The sequence below is a fragment of the Aythya fuligula genome, chromosome 4 (genome assembly GCF_009819795.1).
Source record: "Aythya fuligula isolate bAytFul2 chromosome 4, bAytFul2.pri, whole genome shotgun sequence".
Classification (NCBI taxonomy): domain Eukaryota; kingdom Metazoa; phylum Chordata; class Aves; order Anseriformes; family Anatidae; genus Aythya; species Aythya fuligula.
Genome location: NC_045562.1, coordinates 68623954 through 68641505, shown reverse-complemented (window position 1 = coordinate 68641505; position 17552 = coordinate 68623954). Strand labels below are relative to the sequence as shown.

Genomic DNA, 17552 nt, shown 5'->3' with positions numbered 1-17552 from the left:
CAAAGATAACGCTTCTTTACCCCGCTTACATTTCACAAGTTACTTACAACACTGGGAAGTTGTTCCCCTACACGCCCATGTAAGCCCCAAAAGAATATAGGTGCTCTTTTACTCTATCTGTAAAGGGTGGCAGAATCCTCAGGTTTGACCCAAAATACGACCGACTGAAAACAGCATCTTATACAGGAGAAGAAAGCAGATGTGTCTGAAGTCACCCTTTCATGCATGAGACTTGGAAAATGCAGGAAATTAATTATTATTTTAAGTTCTTTTATGTATTTAAAGAAAATCATCTGGGTTTCTCCTTAGCATGAACAACTCAGATTAAATTTATACTACTTATATTTTTTATTAAATAGACTGTGTGAGGATGGAATATTCAATTGACCAAATATGAATCGAGATACCCTTTTCTCACTTATCTTTGGATTGGTTACAAAAATACTATTTTTGTTTAGTGACAATTAAAATTGTAATTGGTATTATTATTTATGTACTTATTATCAGAGCTGCTTTTAAAACGTTAGGCTCCCAAATGTATTGCAAGATTTTTAGACAGCTGTGTGTGCTGTACAAGTATTTAACTCTATAGTGCATTTAAATGGTTAATATTATTTAAAATGTCTAATATAACAATAGTGCTTTATGTTACTACAGCAATCTTTAAAAAAAAAAAAAAAAAAAAAAAACACTTCCCAATCTACACATTTCTCTCACTAGACTGGGTTTGTAGCCTTCTCTTGTTACTCTTTTTTTCTTTCTGGTTGGCTGATAACTAAACTAAATGAAATGGGGCAACTAATGGCAGTTCCTTTAACAAAGCTGCTTAATTATGTAGAAACATTATATGAAGTCTATACAAGAAGAAGAATATGCTCTGAAGTCATTAAAGTATTGACAAGAGATTTCAGACAGCAAACAGATGATTACGGTGGGCTCAATACACTTATGCAGACAAGGAATGAGACTTTCAATAGTTTCATTAATTTCAATAGTATTCAGCATGCCAGATGATGTACACGCAACCCTTTTCAGAACTGAATCAGTTATGTTTTTGTACAGCCTTTTGTTCCGGGTTTGTTTATACCTGGAAGTTACATGGGTTTCTTCCATGTATGAAAAGGAATGATAATACACTGTGAAAATTTCCCGAACAGATGCAGTTTCGAAACACTAATTGATTTTGTGCACTTACCAAGTATTGGGAAATAAAGCTTAAGAAAGAAATTAAGTATTAATAATTTACAAGTAGTTACACGAATTGTTCCCATATGACAAGACCTAATGATTGTGTGTTATATACAGGCCTTCCATGCAAGTCATATTTTGCTTTAAAAAAAATAAAACCTTTCAGTCTGTTCAGACCAACAGCCTAGGAGTTCACAACAAAAACACTCATACCCAGAATAAGATGTGATACATATAGTTGCTAGAGTTTTATTTTGAAAAAAAACTTAAGCTGCTACAGCCATTTTAGACATGATTCTTAAAGCAACCATGTTGTTTGGAAAAACTGTCAGCCATCTTGTTGAAAATGATATGTTTTGTAGCAGGAATAGGGTGAGAGACTAAACAGAAGAAATGCAAATCCTTCCTCCTAGCTGGATTTAATAAGGATCTGAGAATGATGCAAATTAATGCAGTATTTAAACAAAAATAAGGTTATTATTTCATATTAAACATCAACTTTTTCCCACAAATGTTAAATATCAGCAAGAGCAAGGTGAGAGCTGTCTAAACAATTACAAAACAAACTGCAAATAACAGGAAACCATGGTGCCTGTTATAGTTTATGGGACCACCAAAACATGTACTTTACTGATGATATTTGAGCACAACCCAGTAATATGAAAAAAAAAAAAAAAAAAAAAAAAAAGCAAGAATATTTTGTTTGTCTAAAGAGGTATGTGCATAAGATCTCTAAAAACAAAGATTATTCCTGCCTCTGTGCATTACTTTCATAGACTGGAAAATGGAGCAGACGAACTTACAATTCCTTTTAAAGAAGTTTAGAGATCAGTCTGGAAACTGGGGAACAAATGTGTATATGAACAAAGAACAGAACTGTAAGGTAATTAGCTACATATGCAGTTTGCTCTTCCAGAAATCCTGTATTTCATAGCACGACAGATTCCCCATAGTAAACAGTTATATGAAATTCTAATTGCTATTGTCCCTTACTCCTTCCCTCTTCACCATCTATTAAGCTCTAGCGTGTGATATGCAGATGCATATGGGGTGTGGGATTCCCCTGGGGCCTGCCAAAAATATCTACACAGTTGGAGGTGACATCTCTCCATGTTCACCACGTTTGTCACCCCTTCCCTGAGGACATGTCCCAGGATGCCCTTCCTGGATCCTGCGGATATTTTTGGAGGGTGGTTAGCAGGACTGTCACTCCCAGCTTCAGATGCACAGCTAGCTGTCCTATAGTTCATGAAAGGGGCTGTGTAGCAATGCCAAATCTATGGTGGGACCACATTAATTTCACACACATGGCTTCAGTTCCCCATTGCACCCAAGTGACAAGCCAAGCTGGCAGCAAGGCACTGGGGACGTAAGACTTGGTGCATGAAGGGGAAGGAGGTGCAATATATGATGCCCTGGGCTGGAAATGGGAGGAGGTGGGAGCATAATCAGCATCTGATGGGATGAAAGACAGGATTGCTATTTCTCTGCTGCAGCACCGTGTATGTTTACACAGTGTGACTATAAGCTGTGTAGCAGTACAGGTCCATATACAGTATTTAAAAGTAGGATTAAGCTTTTAGTGTGCAGAACCTGTTTCTATGGCAATCGCCAGGTTGTCTCCTTGAATAGATTCAACAATATGGGATCAACCTCATCTTTATTCACCGCTGTTCAGCATAAATATAGGAAAAAAAAAAAAAAAAAAAAAGAAAAAAAGAAAAAAAAAAGGCATTACTGTGTGGGAAGTTACACTGAGTTACTTGTGGGAGTTACACTTGTGGGAGAAACCCAACAGATTATTGGTAGTTCTTGAAAAATACTCCCATTCATAATCACAGATATTTTGGAGAGACTCCCAGGATACAAAGCCTGTTGCTCTGTGAATGTTAAAGCCCAAAGGTAAAAGTTCAAGTGGTAGCTGGATTACAGACTTGCTCTCTATGTACGTCCAGGTCACAAGTTCGCTCCTGTGTGTAATGTGCCAAAAAAACAGCAGCAGTGGCTACACATCAGCAGCAGCACAGAAACAGTCTGAGCTGGGTGCTTTTGTGAACAATGCAGTTAGAAGCGCCTCAGAGATTTCCATGACACTAATAATGTGCTGTAAACGGTCACTCCGGATCCAAGGATAATTACCTGCTCAAATTCCAGTCAAAAAGGTGTATTTTAGAAGATTTGACCCAAATTGGCCTGATATTATAACAGATTGGGTCGTCATTAATTAAATTTGACACATGCATGCAGGCAAGGAGAACACGGCTGGGAGAACACAAACAGGGTACGATGGCTTTTCCAATTGAGGAAAAGGTAGCCTTTGCAGTTCATGGCAAAAAGACATACAGATTCTAGTTTTAACCAGCAGATGGAGCTTACGTGAAACAAACAAGTGGAAAAGATGCATAATCATTGCACAAAGCAGTGTTTTGGGGCGCTGCAGTCTACAGGAGTGGGGGAGGACATGGGGAAAAAGCTAGAAGGTTCTGGCCAAGGCAGGAGCAAGCAGAGGAGGGAGGGCAGACAGGGCTCAGGCTATTGGCATAGCAAAAAAGAAAGAATGAAACAATAACGAGTAAACTGATTTAGACCTCCAAAAATCTAGAGGGGAAAAAAAAAAAAAAAAAAAAAAAGACAACAAAAGGAGTCTCCAGTGTTAAAAATGCACCTGTTAGTGCCAGCTGATATGAGAAAGTCTGGGATTTTGCTGCAATATTAACAATGCTGTATTTAAAATAACCTGTTAGGCCTCCCAAGTCATCAATTTGATTTTATGAATGACAAGCTTTAAAAATATGTATTTGGTTTTTTTCTTTGCCTTCCTTTTTTTTTTTTTTTTTTTTTTTTTTCCAAGTCTGCAGGGTTTGCAAGTTCCTGTCTGCAATTAGAAACACAGAAAGCTGACAATCTTGTGCCATCATCTGCCTCTCAGAGTTAGGTCTTTAAGAAAACACCAAATGTTGTGTTACTGTCAATAAAAGCCTGAAATCTGCTACCTCTGCTTTCATAAACTCATCAAGAAATGAGACAAGAAAAGCCTGCAGCCACATAAGCCCTCCCCCAGCCCCATCCCGGATTTAGTAGACCTGATCCTGCACTCCTTATGGATCTTAAAACTCCTGGTGAAGTCAGACCGTATGAATGGAGTGCTGGAAGAATACGAGGGTCCCACAAGCCAGATACCTTCCAGGCTGTGTCCATTAAAGAAACAGCAGAAGGTCCCCACACCTTTTTAGGAAAAACTTTATCTCTGTATTCTGAAAGACGGGGAGAAAAATGGGCTACTTCCATGGGCTATTTTAGTGGCAATAACATAACTTTCTTTAGCAATTTGGCAATGTTGAGGCTGCTTGTGATAAGCGCAAGTTTAGAGGGGGAGAAGATTACAGCCAGCACATGCACACAGCTGTATGACTGGGTAGCAGGCAAAATGCTATGTCCCGTTGTCCTCCAGGCATTGTCTGCCTCAAAGGAGGGAAGAACTAAGCATGTCTTTTAAAAGAACGAGTAAGAAAGATATTGAAGATGGAAAGGTTGATTTGCTGAAGCCTGATGCTTAAAATTCCTGTGCAGAATTTAGCCCTCTTGGGCCTCAGCTATTGTTACCTCTTCCTTGCTGTTTTTGCTGATCATATCAGTCCTAGCCCATATATTTTTTCCTAACAGCCAGCCTGAATGACCCCACCAGAATATGTCTTTCTAACCTTTGAATCACTCTCTCTTGTTTACCTTCTCTGGTTTAAACTCGCTACCTTACATAATCCAGACCAAGGCTGTAACACAGATCTCACACTTTTTTATCCTGTTCTCCTTGACCTGACTAACACTCCCATCTTCTGTGCTGCCATACAATGACCTCCCCATTCCAGCATGCAAGCCCACAGCCCCTCCTTTATTCAAGTCAAAGAGCTGCTTTTCTCAAGAGGCCTCCCCACAGAGATAATGAAAAGCAGATTAAGAGATTTAAAAAAGGAGTTGGTTCCTTTGGAATGGTCAGTGCGCTTTCCCTTTCTACGACCGTCCTCTAATACTGTAAATTTTCTAAATCAGTGTTTGTCTGGATGTCTGTGCCTTGACCTCAGCAGGACCTGAGCTGTTGGGCCCCAATCCCACGCATGCATATGTATGCCATGTCCCTTTGCTGGTAGTGACATTAACAGGCACAATGTGCTGAAGGAACATGCGCAGTTAGGCATTCGTAGGATCAAATCGTGGCGCTTGCCAGATAATATCATAAAAGTGGTGGAAAGGGCTGAAAATACACTTTTTACAAAATCTTTGTTCTTATGATACAGAAAAAAAATGATAACTTCCAAGGCAAGTGAAGGTGCAGCTCTTGACAAAACTCGGTTTGGACTGATATGTGTAGGTATCTCAGAATCTTGAGGGGAAATACCTGGTAAAACGTGATGTGAAGCAACAGAAAAATAACAAAGAGCCATCAAGCGCAAGTACATGCCAGTGGTGCTTTGCCAGTATCCTGCTTTTTTTTCCTATGTGGCTGAATTTCAGGCATCAGAAACAGAAGACGCTTTGTCTGGGTTTTCCCATGTAATCAGCAACCTCTCTCCTGTGTCATAGGCCTCTATTCACTTTACTGCTATTATAGTGTCCCCTAGAGACACTTAGGAGGCATTCGCCCCCAAATGTCCTGTTACCTTAAAGCAGTTAGTTTTTTTTTCTCTCTCGGTAACGCGTTAGATGCTTTAATCCTGGTTATGTGGCTGCACGAAGCTGGCTAGCAAGTTGTATCCGTGTATAAGAAAATACAAAGTTGACCTAAAAGAGCCTTACTGTTGGATTTCAACAGTATCCAGGGGAAGTAAAGTCCCCGAACTGGGCACTCTCCTCTGAAAGCAACTTCAGGAGGGAGCTTTGTGTCAGAACTGAAGGCGCAGCTGGGGGCTGCAAATATCTAGCGGTTCATCAGCTGTGCTGTACGGCGAGAGGGACTCGCTGGGCGAATCTGAGCAACAGGTAAAAGTAAGCCATCCAGGCTGCTTTTCAGTCAGGATGACAAGCCCCATGCTCACTCTGGCTCGATACATATCTCTCATTTTCCTTTTTTATCACTAATCCAACAGATGAAAGAGGAAATACACCCAACAGATATCAACAAAAAAGACTCCGTTCCCCTTTGGCTCAGGCAACAGTGCTTTCTTGTCATGCTAAGGGAACAACCTCCTCCCCTTTCCGAGGCCTCTCCTCCCAAGGAACAGACATCTAACTCTCTCTGAGCTGGAAGCCTCTTTCAGTGTGCCAGCTGGGAATCAAGGCCCTGGGCTCAATCCCAGCACCTGTGCCTAGTTTTCTTACAGAGCCCAGCCAGCTGCTCTTCCAGGTCCATAAATGTCCTGTGCACCCTATTTCTTTTCCTTTCTGTCTGTTGTTTTGGATTAGAAATGTAAATGTGTTGTTTATATTTGGAATTTTTTTTTTTTGCAAATCTGCTTCTTTAAAATTACCTTCACCTGGTTTGTGCTATGGGTCATATCAGGGCGCTGACAAACGGAGCTGTGCCATGATTTTCGCAATCCTCAGACCAAGGTTGTTGAACTACTCCAGTAGTGCCCTGTGCTATTTCTGATGGAATTTGAAGGTGAGCGGGATGTAAGCATGGGCCACTTGGGGAACTAGTCACAGGGCGTTTGAGAGGAAGAAGTGTTTTTGATGGCTGGTGTTTGTCAGAGAACTTTTCTGGCACTAGGCATGGTAGCAGAGAGTGTTGTTGACCCTGAGGGTTCACAGGCATTAGATAATTGCTTTGGCTCTGACTTCGTTCACAGTGTGTTAGACCAGTCATTTCTATCTGTGACACCGGCCTATCGACTGCAGGCTTCCTGTGTTTCTTTCTTTCAGTGTGTGGAAATAATTATGCATCTTTTCTGAGTTTGCATTATGTACTTATTTACCCAACAGCTCTTACGGAGAGAGGCAAGGTTAGAGCGGAGAGAGGGCTGTTGTCAGTGCTAATAGCTTAATTCTGAAAAGCCCTCATGTCATTCAAAAATCCTGGCATAAACAGGGACCAGACTGGGACTTGAATGCTGTGCCGCAACAGGAGGGAGATACACAGAGGTCTGGAAAATAATGAAGGTGGGAGGAAAGTGAATAGAAGATGGTTATTATCACGGCTCGTAATACCATATTAATGCAGTCTGTCAGGGAGCAGGGCTTAAAAAGAACAGAAGGAAATATATTTTCATATTAACTTCTTGCCACAGGATGCTCTGAAACCCCAAAGTATAAATAAATAGGTTCAGAAAGAAAACAGGCAAATTCATGGGAGGTAGGCTCAACAGTGTCTCTGACACATGCTCGTCTGCTACAACATCTGGTTCAGGACGTCCCTAAACTACTGATTTTCATTCCTCTTACAACCAGGGGAGGGCTACTTTTCCTATGCCCTGTTCCCAATTCTAAGCATCTGTTACTACTTTCCTTCTTGGTTTTCCTTGAGGAAAGGACACACCAGACCTTACTTTTAAAAGCCTTTTGCATTCTGCAAATAAAGAGAGGTGAGAATAAGAGACCGCATGTGATTACCCATGGACAGCTAATGAAAACTGGAGGACCTGATGGATAAATCGCATCTAAGAAGGTGTCTGAGGTGGACTGAAGGGTCAACGTTGGTGGGTCTCAAGCCAGTTGGCTTCAGGCATGCATGGTTGGCCCCATGCTGGGGGGCCGTGACAGCTCAGTTAGCCCCAGAGCATTGCTGCCAGCCTTCACTCCAGGCATTGCCATCACCAAGAGAACAAAGAGGTTAAGAGAGATGGGCATTTTTTGAACAAAAGTGCAATGAAAGCCAGGCCAGAAGGGGGAAGGATTTCAATCCAGTTGGCAACATACAGAGAACTTTGCACCATGAAACTGTACCGGGGTAGGGAACTTGCATCTTCTTTGGCTTTCATACCACAGTGCTTCCTCCCTCCAGATCTTGACAAAGTCCAACTTCTGCCACGAGCTGCCTGGAAACAAACTACCGTGCATCTCCCTCTAGTGGGTAGTGACCTATGAAAGAGCCATGACAACACATACGTTAGAAATTTGTCTCATATTTGCTTCCCATTATCTCCTTCCTTCAATTGCCATCTTCTTCTTTGCCCCGTGATTTTTTCTCAAATCCATTGCATTTTTTCTGATACCCTCTAAACATCATGTCTGCTCTTCCTCCCTTCTTGTGCTATGCGAGAGCTGGGCTGTTTGAGGGTTTTCTATTTGACTTTCATAGAAGTGGAAGTGAAAGTAGAGAAGCTGCCCAAGAATGAACTTTAAATGAAATATTCTAGAAATATTTTGTGTTTGCACAGAGGCACGTGTGTAGACCCCAGTAGTCCAGAGACTTAGGAATCTGGGAAAAAGGAAACCCTAAGACCTGAGGTTTATCATTGATTTTTTTATCTCGAGTCAGTCAAAAGAAATTTACAGTTGGGTTTTCTTATCCTTAAAATTGATTTATTTGGGTGGAAACTCTGCTGCGTTCTGCTTAATAGGTTGTTTGCTTACAATTTGTTGTTCCATTACCAAAAATATTAACAGCAAAATACATAAGCCAGCTGTGTTATATCTAAAGTTAGCTCTCTAACAGCAACAGTTAACTACCAAAGAGTATTCCCAGAGCAGAGCTGACATTAATTGAGAAAGATAGCGCTCTCAAATATGTCGAGGCAAGATGCTATAGAAATTGATTTAACCAGAGCATGCCTTTTGTCTATGGAACTGCATTTTTCTCCTTTGCAGAGCATACAGGCTAAATACTCTTGCTGTTGCTCCGTTGAGATTAATGAAAATATATTAGAAATGAATCTCAAAGGTGTTTCCTTTCTCTGACTACTCAGAATTTTTGTCTGTTTAAGCACATTTCAAAAGGCAAGATGAACAAGCCAATATTCTCCAAATAGAAAATGACAGATCTGGCTGGGAGAGATTTTTGTGTCAGGCTTTGATAAGAACACATTACTCCAGTGGCAGCAGGCTTCATATTAATCATTATCTGCTATCTTTCTGTTTAAAACTTTGAATTGTCTAAATAAACCAACAGGAAAGACACTTTGCTCCAATGCAAGTATTTTCTCAGATTCCTGGGTGCACTGACCTTCTTCTCAATTTGGTGTGGTAGTGGCGTTCCTCAAAAGTTAATAATTAGAACCCCAAAAGAATCTTTGTTACGGCAAACACAAGAATCACTGAGTGATGATAAACTGGAATTTAACTGAAAAAAATTAACATCACCGATCATTTCTTCTGAGAAGAAATTTGTGCCCTTACTAATACCTATGCAATCCATATGTTTGCATTATTTAATGAAAGCGTCATACAAAAATAATTTCACTATGTAGAATAACAGGATTGTCAACAGTGTCACTTTACTTACGTGGATAAAATAATATTATAGTTTTTGCTCCCTTTATAACTGGGATGTCAACATAACTAATGCCATTTCACTGTAAAAAATAAATAAATAAATAAATAAGATGAATTCCAGTTCTTCTCCTCTATCGGTAACAACACATTTTCATTCAGCTGAGACATTTCATAAACCTGTTGAAGGTAAGAATTACAGATGCTGCTGAGAGAGGATGTGAAGGCAGAGAGAAGGTACTGCAGAAGAAATTCACAGATTTTGTTTCCAGAGCTTTATTTGCATTGATATACAGGAAAGAAAGCAAGCAATGACTATCAGCTTTCAAGATGAGCTTGTAGTTCTGACAGTAAGAAAATGTTCCTTTGCTTCCAAATTGAGTACATTTGTTCTGGAATTTATTAAGACATTGTAAACAAAGAAACTTACTGTGCCACATCCTGTTCTTTATTTAGGGTGGATGAGGGCTTCACTGGGCATTATGGAAACTAGAACAACTACACCAGGCTAGACCAAAGGCGTGTGTCCCTTTATCCAACCTCTGATCATAGCCAGCAACTAGTGCTTAGGGAAGGAGTATGAGAAATAGGGCAAGCACAGAGTGTCGCTGCCATTAGCCTCCTCCGCCTGCAGCAGTGACTGTTGTATTTCATCGCTGCTGATAAACACAGAAGGTAGTCTAGTGGTCTGTGCACAGAGCTGGGAGCTATGAATGCGTGTTTCAGTCTTGCCTCTGTCACCAAGGTTACTTGTATATTGCTGTGTCCCAGCTCACGTGCACGTGTGCTTGTGGCAAACCTTTCTTCAAGCCTCCGCACTGCAGAGGCACACGCAACCCACGCTTGTGTACCCACGCTCACATTCACGCTGCAGTTGGCCAGATCTGGTATTACCGTTTGGAGAGATTTGTGCCTCTCTAATGAGCTGCTTAACATCTGCCATTGTTTCCTGAAAAGCTGCATAATATCCCGGTGCACTTCTTATTGTGCCCCTTTCACTCTTCCCCACTCCTTCTGGTTCGTCTATTTTTCATATGGTTATCACCACCAGCCTCTCTGGTCCTTGTGCTTTGTGTTAAGCTTGTCATCCCTCAGCTCTTGTGCTCCAGAACGGCAGGCTCTGAGGAGTGTAAAAACTCTGCAAACGTTTTCCACGGGCTGCTTAGTCTTAGTCAATCTATCAAGTAGTGTGGAGAGGCTGACTCTTTCAATGTCCCTGTTGAAGCTGCTGATAAAATGGTGATGCTGTTAGATTTCCAGCACAACCAGAAAGCTAAAGTCATCTCCTTAAAAAATCCTGATGAAAATTTTAAAAACCACACTCCACCATCCTTCAGGACTGCCCAGAGTTCCCAGCACCATGAGATCATTCCTGAACAGATCCTGAGGAAGTGAATCCATCAGCTGCTGGTCCACCTGCCTCAACATCACAGTGTTACTGAAACTCTGCTGTCCCCTCCAGTGCAACCATTGTCCCACCTCCCATGGTCTACTTAAACTATCCTTCCAGAAATACAACATGGAAGACTGCAAGTTCCACACTGAAGGCACTGCTCAGAACATCGTGATGTATTCAGGTAGATGGGGAGCTGCCAAAATTACTGTTTCCATCTTTAACCTTGCAGTGGAGAGCCTTTAGCACTTTGGTGCACTATTTGCCCTATTTAGCCATTGGGCAAGCTCTCACTTCTGCAAGCTGATTCCAGCTGGCTGGATCAAAGGACAGTTTGGAGGTATTTCTCCCCAAATGCTGATCCTCCCAGCTGCTTGCACCTCAGCTTAAGCAGAACCCTGGAGAGCTCCTCCTCCTCCTGCGGCCTCCAGCTGAGTGTCTGTGCAGGGCAGGGGGCAGGAGGCTGGAGGAAGGCACACACAGATCAGAGGTGGCTAAACCAGGGAGAAGCTGGTGGGAAGAGCAGTCAGTGAAAAGAAAATAAGCTAGCAGACAAGCTCTGGTATATTGGCATGTCAGTGGAGGGCTGTGTATAGCAAATGAATAAATGCAGATGCACATGTTTTAGCTATTTCCCCAGGGTAAAGTGAGTAGGAGTGCGATCAAGAAGTAATATTTGCTTCACACTGTCCTGCGAGCACAGCTTCAATATACACATTAGCAAGTATTTATAGGTTGCGTGTCTGGATGATGGAGGAATTTAGACAACAACCTGAACAATCAGCAGCATAACACAAAATCCCAACAGTCTGATCCCAATCCCAAATTCCTTATTTCTGTGTTACAATTCCACAAGCAATTAAAATGGCTTCTTAGCTGCTATATTATTATAAATAATTTGTCAAGTACTTAACGTATGGGAAGTGGTGTTAATTGTTAGGTATTACTACCCAGGTAAAAATTATACCCCAGTGTTAGGAAGGCACAGCAATATACCATTAACTTGTTTAATATGCCAGCACTGAAAGAGTGATACGTTTTCCTTTTACATTTCTACTACAAGAGCTTTGTTATTACTTTGATCATTTAAATTCTTTCCGCAATAAAGGTGATTCGATGATTTTACAAAGCAAGCTCATCTCTAGAATGTTATAATTTGACAATTTCAAGGCATTTCAACACAGACCCTCGTACAGATGTCATATATCGCATTGCAGATTTCATCCAATAGCAGAAAATGTACTCTGAATGCAATATCATCTTATCAGTATTCTAGCACCATAAGCCCTCTCACTGCAAGCAGGGTACTGTTCATTACAATGAAACTGAAAATGGAATAACTGAAGGATTGATTTATATGACCTTCACTCGGGAATGTTCTAATTCTGACATAATCTCTCTGACTGAAATCCTTAACACTGTATAATTTTGATTTATTACCCTTAAAAAAAAAAAAAAAAAAAAAAAAAAAGGAGCCTAGATCTATAGATCAACAGAATACCTAGCATGAAAAAGAGTGGTGCAACAGCTCAGGAAGACTGCAAGAAAATGCAGATTGATCACATGACTTCACTCCAAACATTGTCTCAGCCAGCAAATCCAAGAACAGGGCTGAAAGCAAGTGGAAAAACATTATGCGGATGTTTTCACAAATCCACTCTGTCACTCAGAAATCTCTCCAGATTACGTATGTTTTTATAGCAAGGATAAGAGCATCTTAATAAATAAAAGGATGAACCAATCTGTTTACTGAAAGTTGCAGGAAATGTTTAGTAAACAGCTCATTTATGGTGAAACGTCCAGATCCTGATTCCCGATACACTGCACAAAAGGCTGAAAAACTGCTTTACCAGGCAGCTCTGCCTTACTCCCTCACCAGCTGAATAACCTATTTTATGCTATTCTGTCCTAACATCAGCTTGGCACAGGGACCTGGGGAAGGCTTTTCCATGTTGCGAGGGTATGTTGGACCTGTCTGATTGCTAGCAGGTGAGAGCTAGGACGGCTCTGCAGCATGCTTCTTCAGAATAACAGCTGCTACCTGTAAAGCAAAGTGGTTGGATTTAGACCAAAGTAGAACTATTGGATTGAGAGGTGAATCAGGATGGATCTGTTACTTGGGTTTCTTTTGAACAGAGATAAAGAGAAGAATGAGAAGAAAGGACAAAAACTTTTAATTGGACAATAAAAGCAAATGAATACAGCTTTAGTATCTTACAGAATTAAAAGCAACATGTCACTTAATTTTAAGCAAACTAAAAAACAAAAATCTGCCCCCCCACGCCCCATCCATGTTTTTTTCCTGTTCTTAGTGTGCAGTGAAATGAATGCTTGCCTCTTTCCCTCCCACACACTCAGCTCGCAGTTCCCACTTAGCCACTTCCCAGTCCTGTTTTGGACAAATCTTTATCTTATCAGGCTTCTCTTGCAAATCCTTCTTCTCTAGAAGCACTTAACATCCTCCTCGTTCACAAATTCTACCTTTTACAAGTGGTGCCTAATCAATCTTACTTTCTCCTGTCTGGAAAGTGGAGGGTTTTATTTTAGAAAGAATTCTTTTTATTCAGTGCATTTCATGACTGCTATGAATACTTGGGTTAATTCTCACCGATGGTAGTCTCCCTGATGCAGGAACATTGTCTGCTTCAGTGTATTGCACAATGCTGATCCAAGCATATTATTCTCACCTATGAATGGGCCTGTTCCTTATTAGTCCCAAAGATCAAACATTGCACAATCCCTCCAGTATTAGTCGCTTATGGATAGTCTGAGCTACAGCTACTGCAGGCACTGCAAAAGTACTACAGCCTGAAAGAGATTATTCCTTCCTTCCTGTATACGTTAGAGTGGATACACCAGGAACTAAAATTGTGCTTAGGGCATAGCAGGAAGTGCCTGACTCTTTTTATGTATTTGTAGAAAGAAAAATGAAAAGGAAAAAAAAAAAACCCTTAGGGGAAATTAAATTTAGGACATTTGTTCCCTTTAGCTATATGGACACAGTTTTCATGAACAATAAAGTAAATTATTTATATCAAAAACCATTTTATACCAAAACATGAAGACCTATTAGCAGCAGACGAAAGAGAAAAGTGCATATTATTTTTATAAGCAGTTAGCACTGTAATTGTTTATGCTGCACATCAACATATGTGAATACAATACAGACAAAATCTGATTCCTTGGACTAGAGAATTTAATGTAAAGCCCAGTACCGCAAACCAGTCCTGGCGTGCTTGACTTTCAGTATGAGTTGTTTATTGAATTCTTAAATGAATGTATTTATCGGTAGGAAAATCAAAACAGCAGAGGAAGTAATATAGTCTTAGATTTCCCAATGGTGAATTCATTAGCGGAGTCAATTCTGGAGTCAGCCTGCCATCTTATCCACCAGACAACACTCACTTTCCAACATAATGACAGATGATCATAAAAGCTTAATAGTGTTTTGCAGTGCTGGTAGAGCAAATAAGGATGGGAGCGAAGAAGATCATGGCATCGTTGTCTGACCAATGGCAAACCATTAAGTATGAGAGATTAAGAACTCGACTTTATTAGGATGATTAGCATCACCCTCAACAACTATAAAAAGCTCTCAGTCAAACGGTTCTGACTCACTTGTTGAAGGGTGCTAGCATCTGCAGAGGAAATTCTGGGTATGGGCTGTCACCAGCGGCTAATCCGTCTGGAACAGGTGCACAGGGCTTTGCCAGCAACACTTCACTGCAGGGCCAGGAGCCAGGGGATGCAGCGCATAAAAGGGATGCCCACTTGGAAAAGGGGTTGAACAAAACAAGAAAGGACGTTGCCCCTCTTGGCATCTCTTCTGAGTGGTTTCCGCTGGCAAAGTTATGGTGACTTAGTAGAATTTGGAAGCCTTTCTCCCCTCAGCGCACGTCAGTGGTAATATCCTGCTTGTCCTTCCCCGAGATCAAGTTCTCCGTGGCCACAGCAGCAGCTCTTGGTTTACATACTTTTGCAGCTAGTTATGCTTATGGTTGTAAACTCAACCCATTTTCTATAATCTGGTGACTGTTAATATTCAAAAATATCACTAGATTGAATAAGGAGCAGATCGGCCTAACCTAAGATCAAAGAACGTTTATTGAGCCCTTTCAGGACAGAAGACAGAAATATTGCAAAATTGACTTTCAAATGAACAAACAAGTAATACATACGCAAAATCTCAACAGAGATTCAGCAGACGCTGAACCCAATGACATTTGATCTGCAGTGGCATTTGGGTGTCCTGAGTAGGTCAACTGAAGCAGAAGGAAACCTTTCTCAGAAATCATCACTTATCTAGTCCAAGATGGTGGTTTCTGAATGAGATAAAACATTTTTTCTTGCATTGTAATTATTTCCATTGACATAGATATGTAATTTTTTTAATGGGCATATGATAGCTACAGAGGACCCTAAAGTCAGTCCTGCACCAGAAAGGCCAAAAGACTTTTTTGAAAGGATTTTTAAATCTGAAACACAACATACCTTTCAATACAATACTTTTTTTTTCCCAATTAAAGTTTTTTCCATTGATGGAGACTGTACCAGTCACTGCTTGATTTCGATTAAGATTACAATTTATTGCAAACCTATTGCATTTATTATTAACCTGAGCTGTAAAAACATTGGTACTAGTAATTATGAAACTTGAGAACAATGTGGGGAGAGAAAAAAAAAGAAGAGGGAAATGAAGCTCATTAAATGTCTGGTTCCCATTGATTGCCAATAGCTGCTAGTGTTAAATTAAGAGGTTATTTTATTGTCCTCTGCAGCCAAGCTCAGCCATACTCCATTCAATAACCAATAATTTAGGTCTTTGAATTAATAATAATTACCAAAAAAAAGTATTCCCCATTTTCTGGCATGCTGTGTTTATTTTAGGATATTAACACAGCAATCCAAATACAACATGTAAGACTCCCTCAGGGCTTTCTGTCTCACATCCCAGACCTTCTGTTTCTTTATAACAGCCACAGTTATAAGAGATATAAATAGTCTGAAGCACAGGAGAATCTCTCTTCCCTGACAGAATCTTTATTTACAAGCTGTTCAAACCTAAGCAGGTCAAATAGTCCCTTGCTGGCAGGTTAATAAGGCCCACCTGCCAAATAAACCCACCAGTGAACTCCACAGGGCCTACATAAATCCAAAACGCTTGGACAAGAGAAAAAGATTTTCTCCTTAGGAATCATGCTGAGATGAGATGCTTACAGTTCAAAAGGGGCTCATCTTTCAAACTCCAAAGTGCGTGTCTGCCTGGTGCACACTCGTGAGTGTGCCAAAAGCTTGCAGAACACATGGCTCATACCTTTAGAAGACACCATTATTTAACATTTATATTTCAGTATTGCTTACAGGACACCAACATGCTAAGGGCTCCTGTACTGGTGCCGTACGAACATGTAAGACTTTAAAGTCCCTGCCCTTGAGAGTTTTTAGAAGGCAAATATAGTTGGGTCATAAATTAAATCTTTAAAATTATTTAATGCTTGAAATACAATTAATTTGCCTACAATACCATGAAAGGGAAATGGAAGAATAGAATAATTTATTATTTAAGCTGACCTAGAAATTAATTCTCACAAGCCACAGTACATATTTAAATGAATCTTGGCCGCTATTAAAGTGGAATTCTGTTCTGGGACCTGCACTGTTCAAACACTACTCTTGAGTAGATGTTTCCCACTAACCAATGACTTCTTTACGGTGTTTCCTAAATCAGATAGGGCCAGCCCTAGCAACTGTCCCAGTGTGGGCATACTCTTAGGCCTTTCCAGAGGCTTAGTCACTATGTTTATATTGCATTGTAAAAAGCACCTCCAAAGTGTCATTCAGATTTATATTTGCTGTTTGTACAGTCAGGAATCTGGTAAGTTCTGAGAGCGTGCCTCGTTATTTATTAGTTTTAGAATGGCTTCAAGCAGATGAAGACAGCCAGCCACACAGCAGCAAACTGTGGTTGGGCAACAGGAGGTGTTACCATCCCCGGCCCGAGCCTCTGAAGCAGGACCTCGTGATCCATTCATGAAGGGAGTCAGCTTACCTTTGCACACCAGGCTGGAAACCGTGTCAGGGCCTGAGCTGATTCACAAACAGATTAGATGTCACTGCCTCAGAGGTGGCAACAGCAAACAGGGAGGGAAATATACAGCTGGAGAGGCAGTGTGTGTTCATGCAGGGGGGTGGGGATCACCAGACCAATTTTAAGTAGCCAGTGGAAGGCTGGTAAAGTTCTCTAGCATATTATAAGTCATGCATCCATATCAGACACACAGGCAGTCTGCCGCCTGCCTGCAAAAATCCTCAGGGACACATTACAGGCAAATCAGGGAACACAAACAGTCATGCAGCTATTCTGTCCTGCAGGACTAGGATGCGCTAGGCCAGACTCCCTGCAGGCGGTGGGGATTACAACTGTATTAAAACACAGAGGACTGGGGCTGCAAGGAGACAACTCGCATACATAACGTGAGGCACGTGCATTTGCTAGAGTGACTCCAAATAAAAGTCAAATGTAAGTGTTTTACAAGTGTACGCGAAACAAGGAACACGTAGAATGTGCCTTTAAGCTGGCATCTTGCAGCAAAGCATTTAGTCGCACTGG

General features: G+C 40.9%; 1 protein-coding gene across 1 annotated transcript in view; it reads left to right on the top strand.

Moving 5' to 3' along the window:
• NSD2 (nuclear receptor binding SET domain protein 2) overlaps positions 1 to 17552 on the top strand; it is a 106277-nt gene that overhangs the window by 949 nt on the left and 87776 nt on the right. The window lies entirely within an intron of this gene.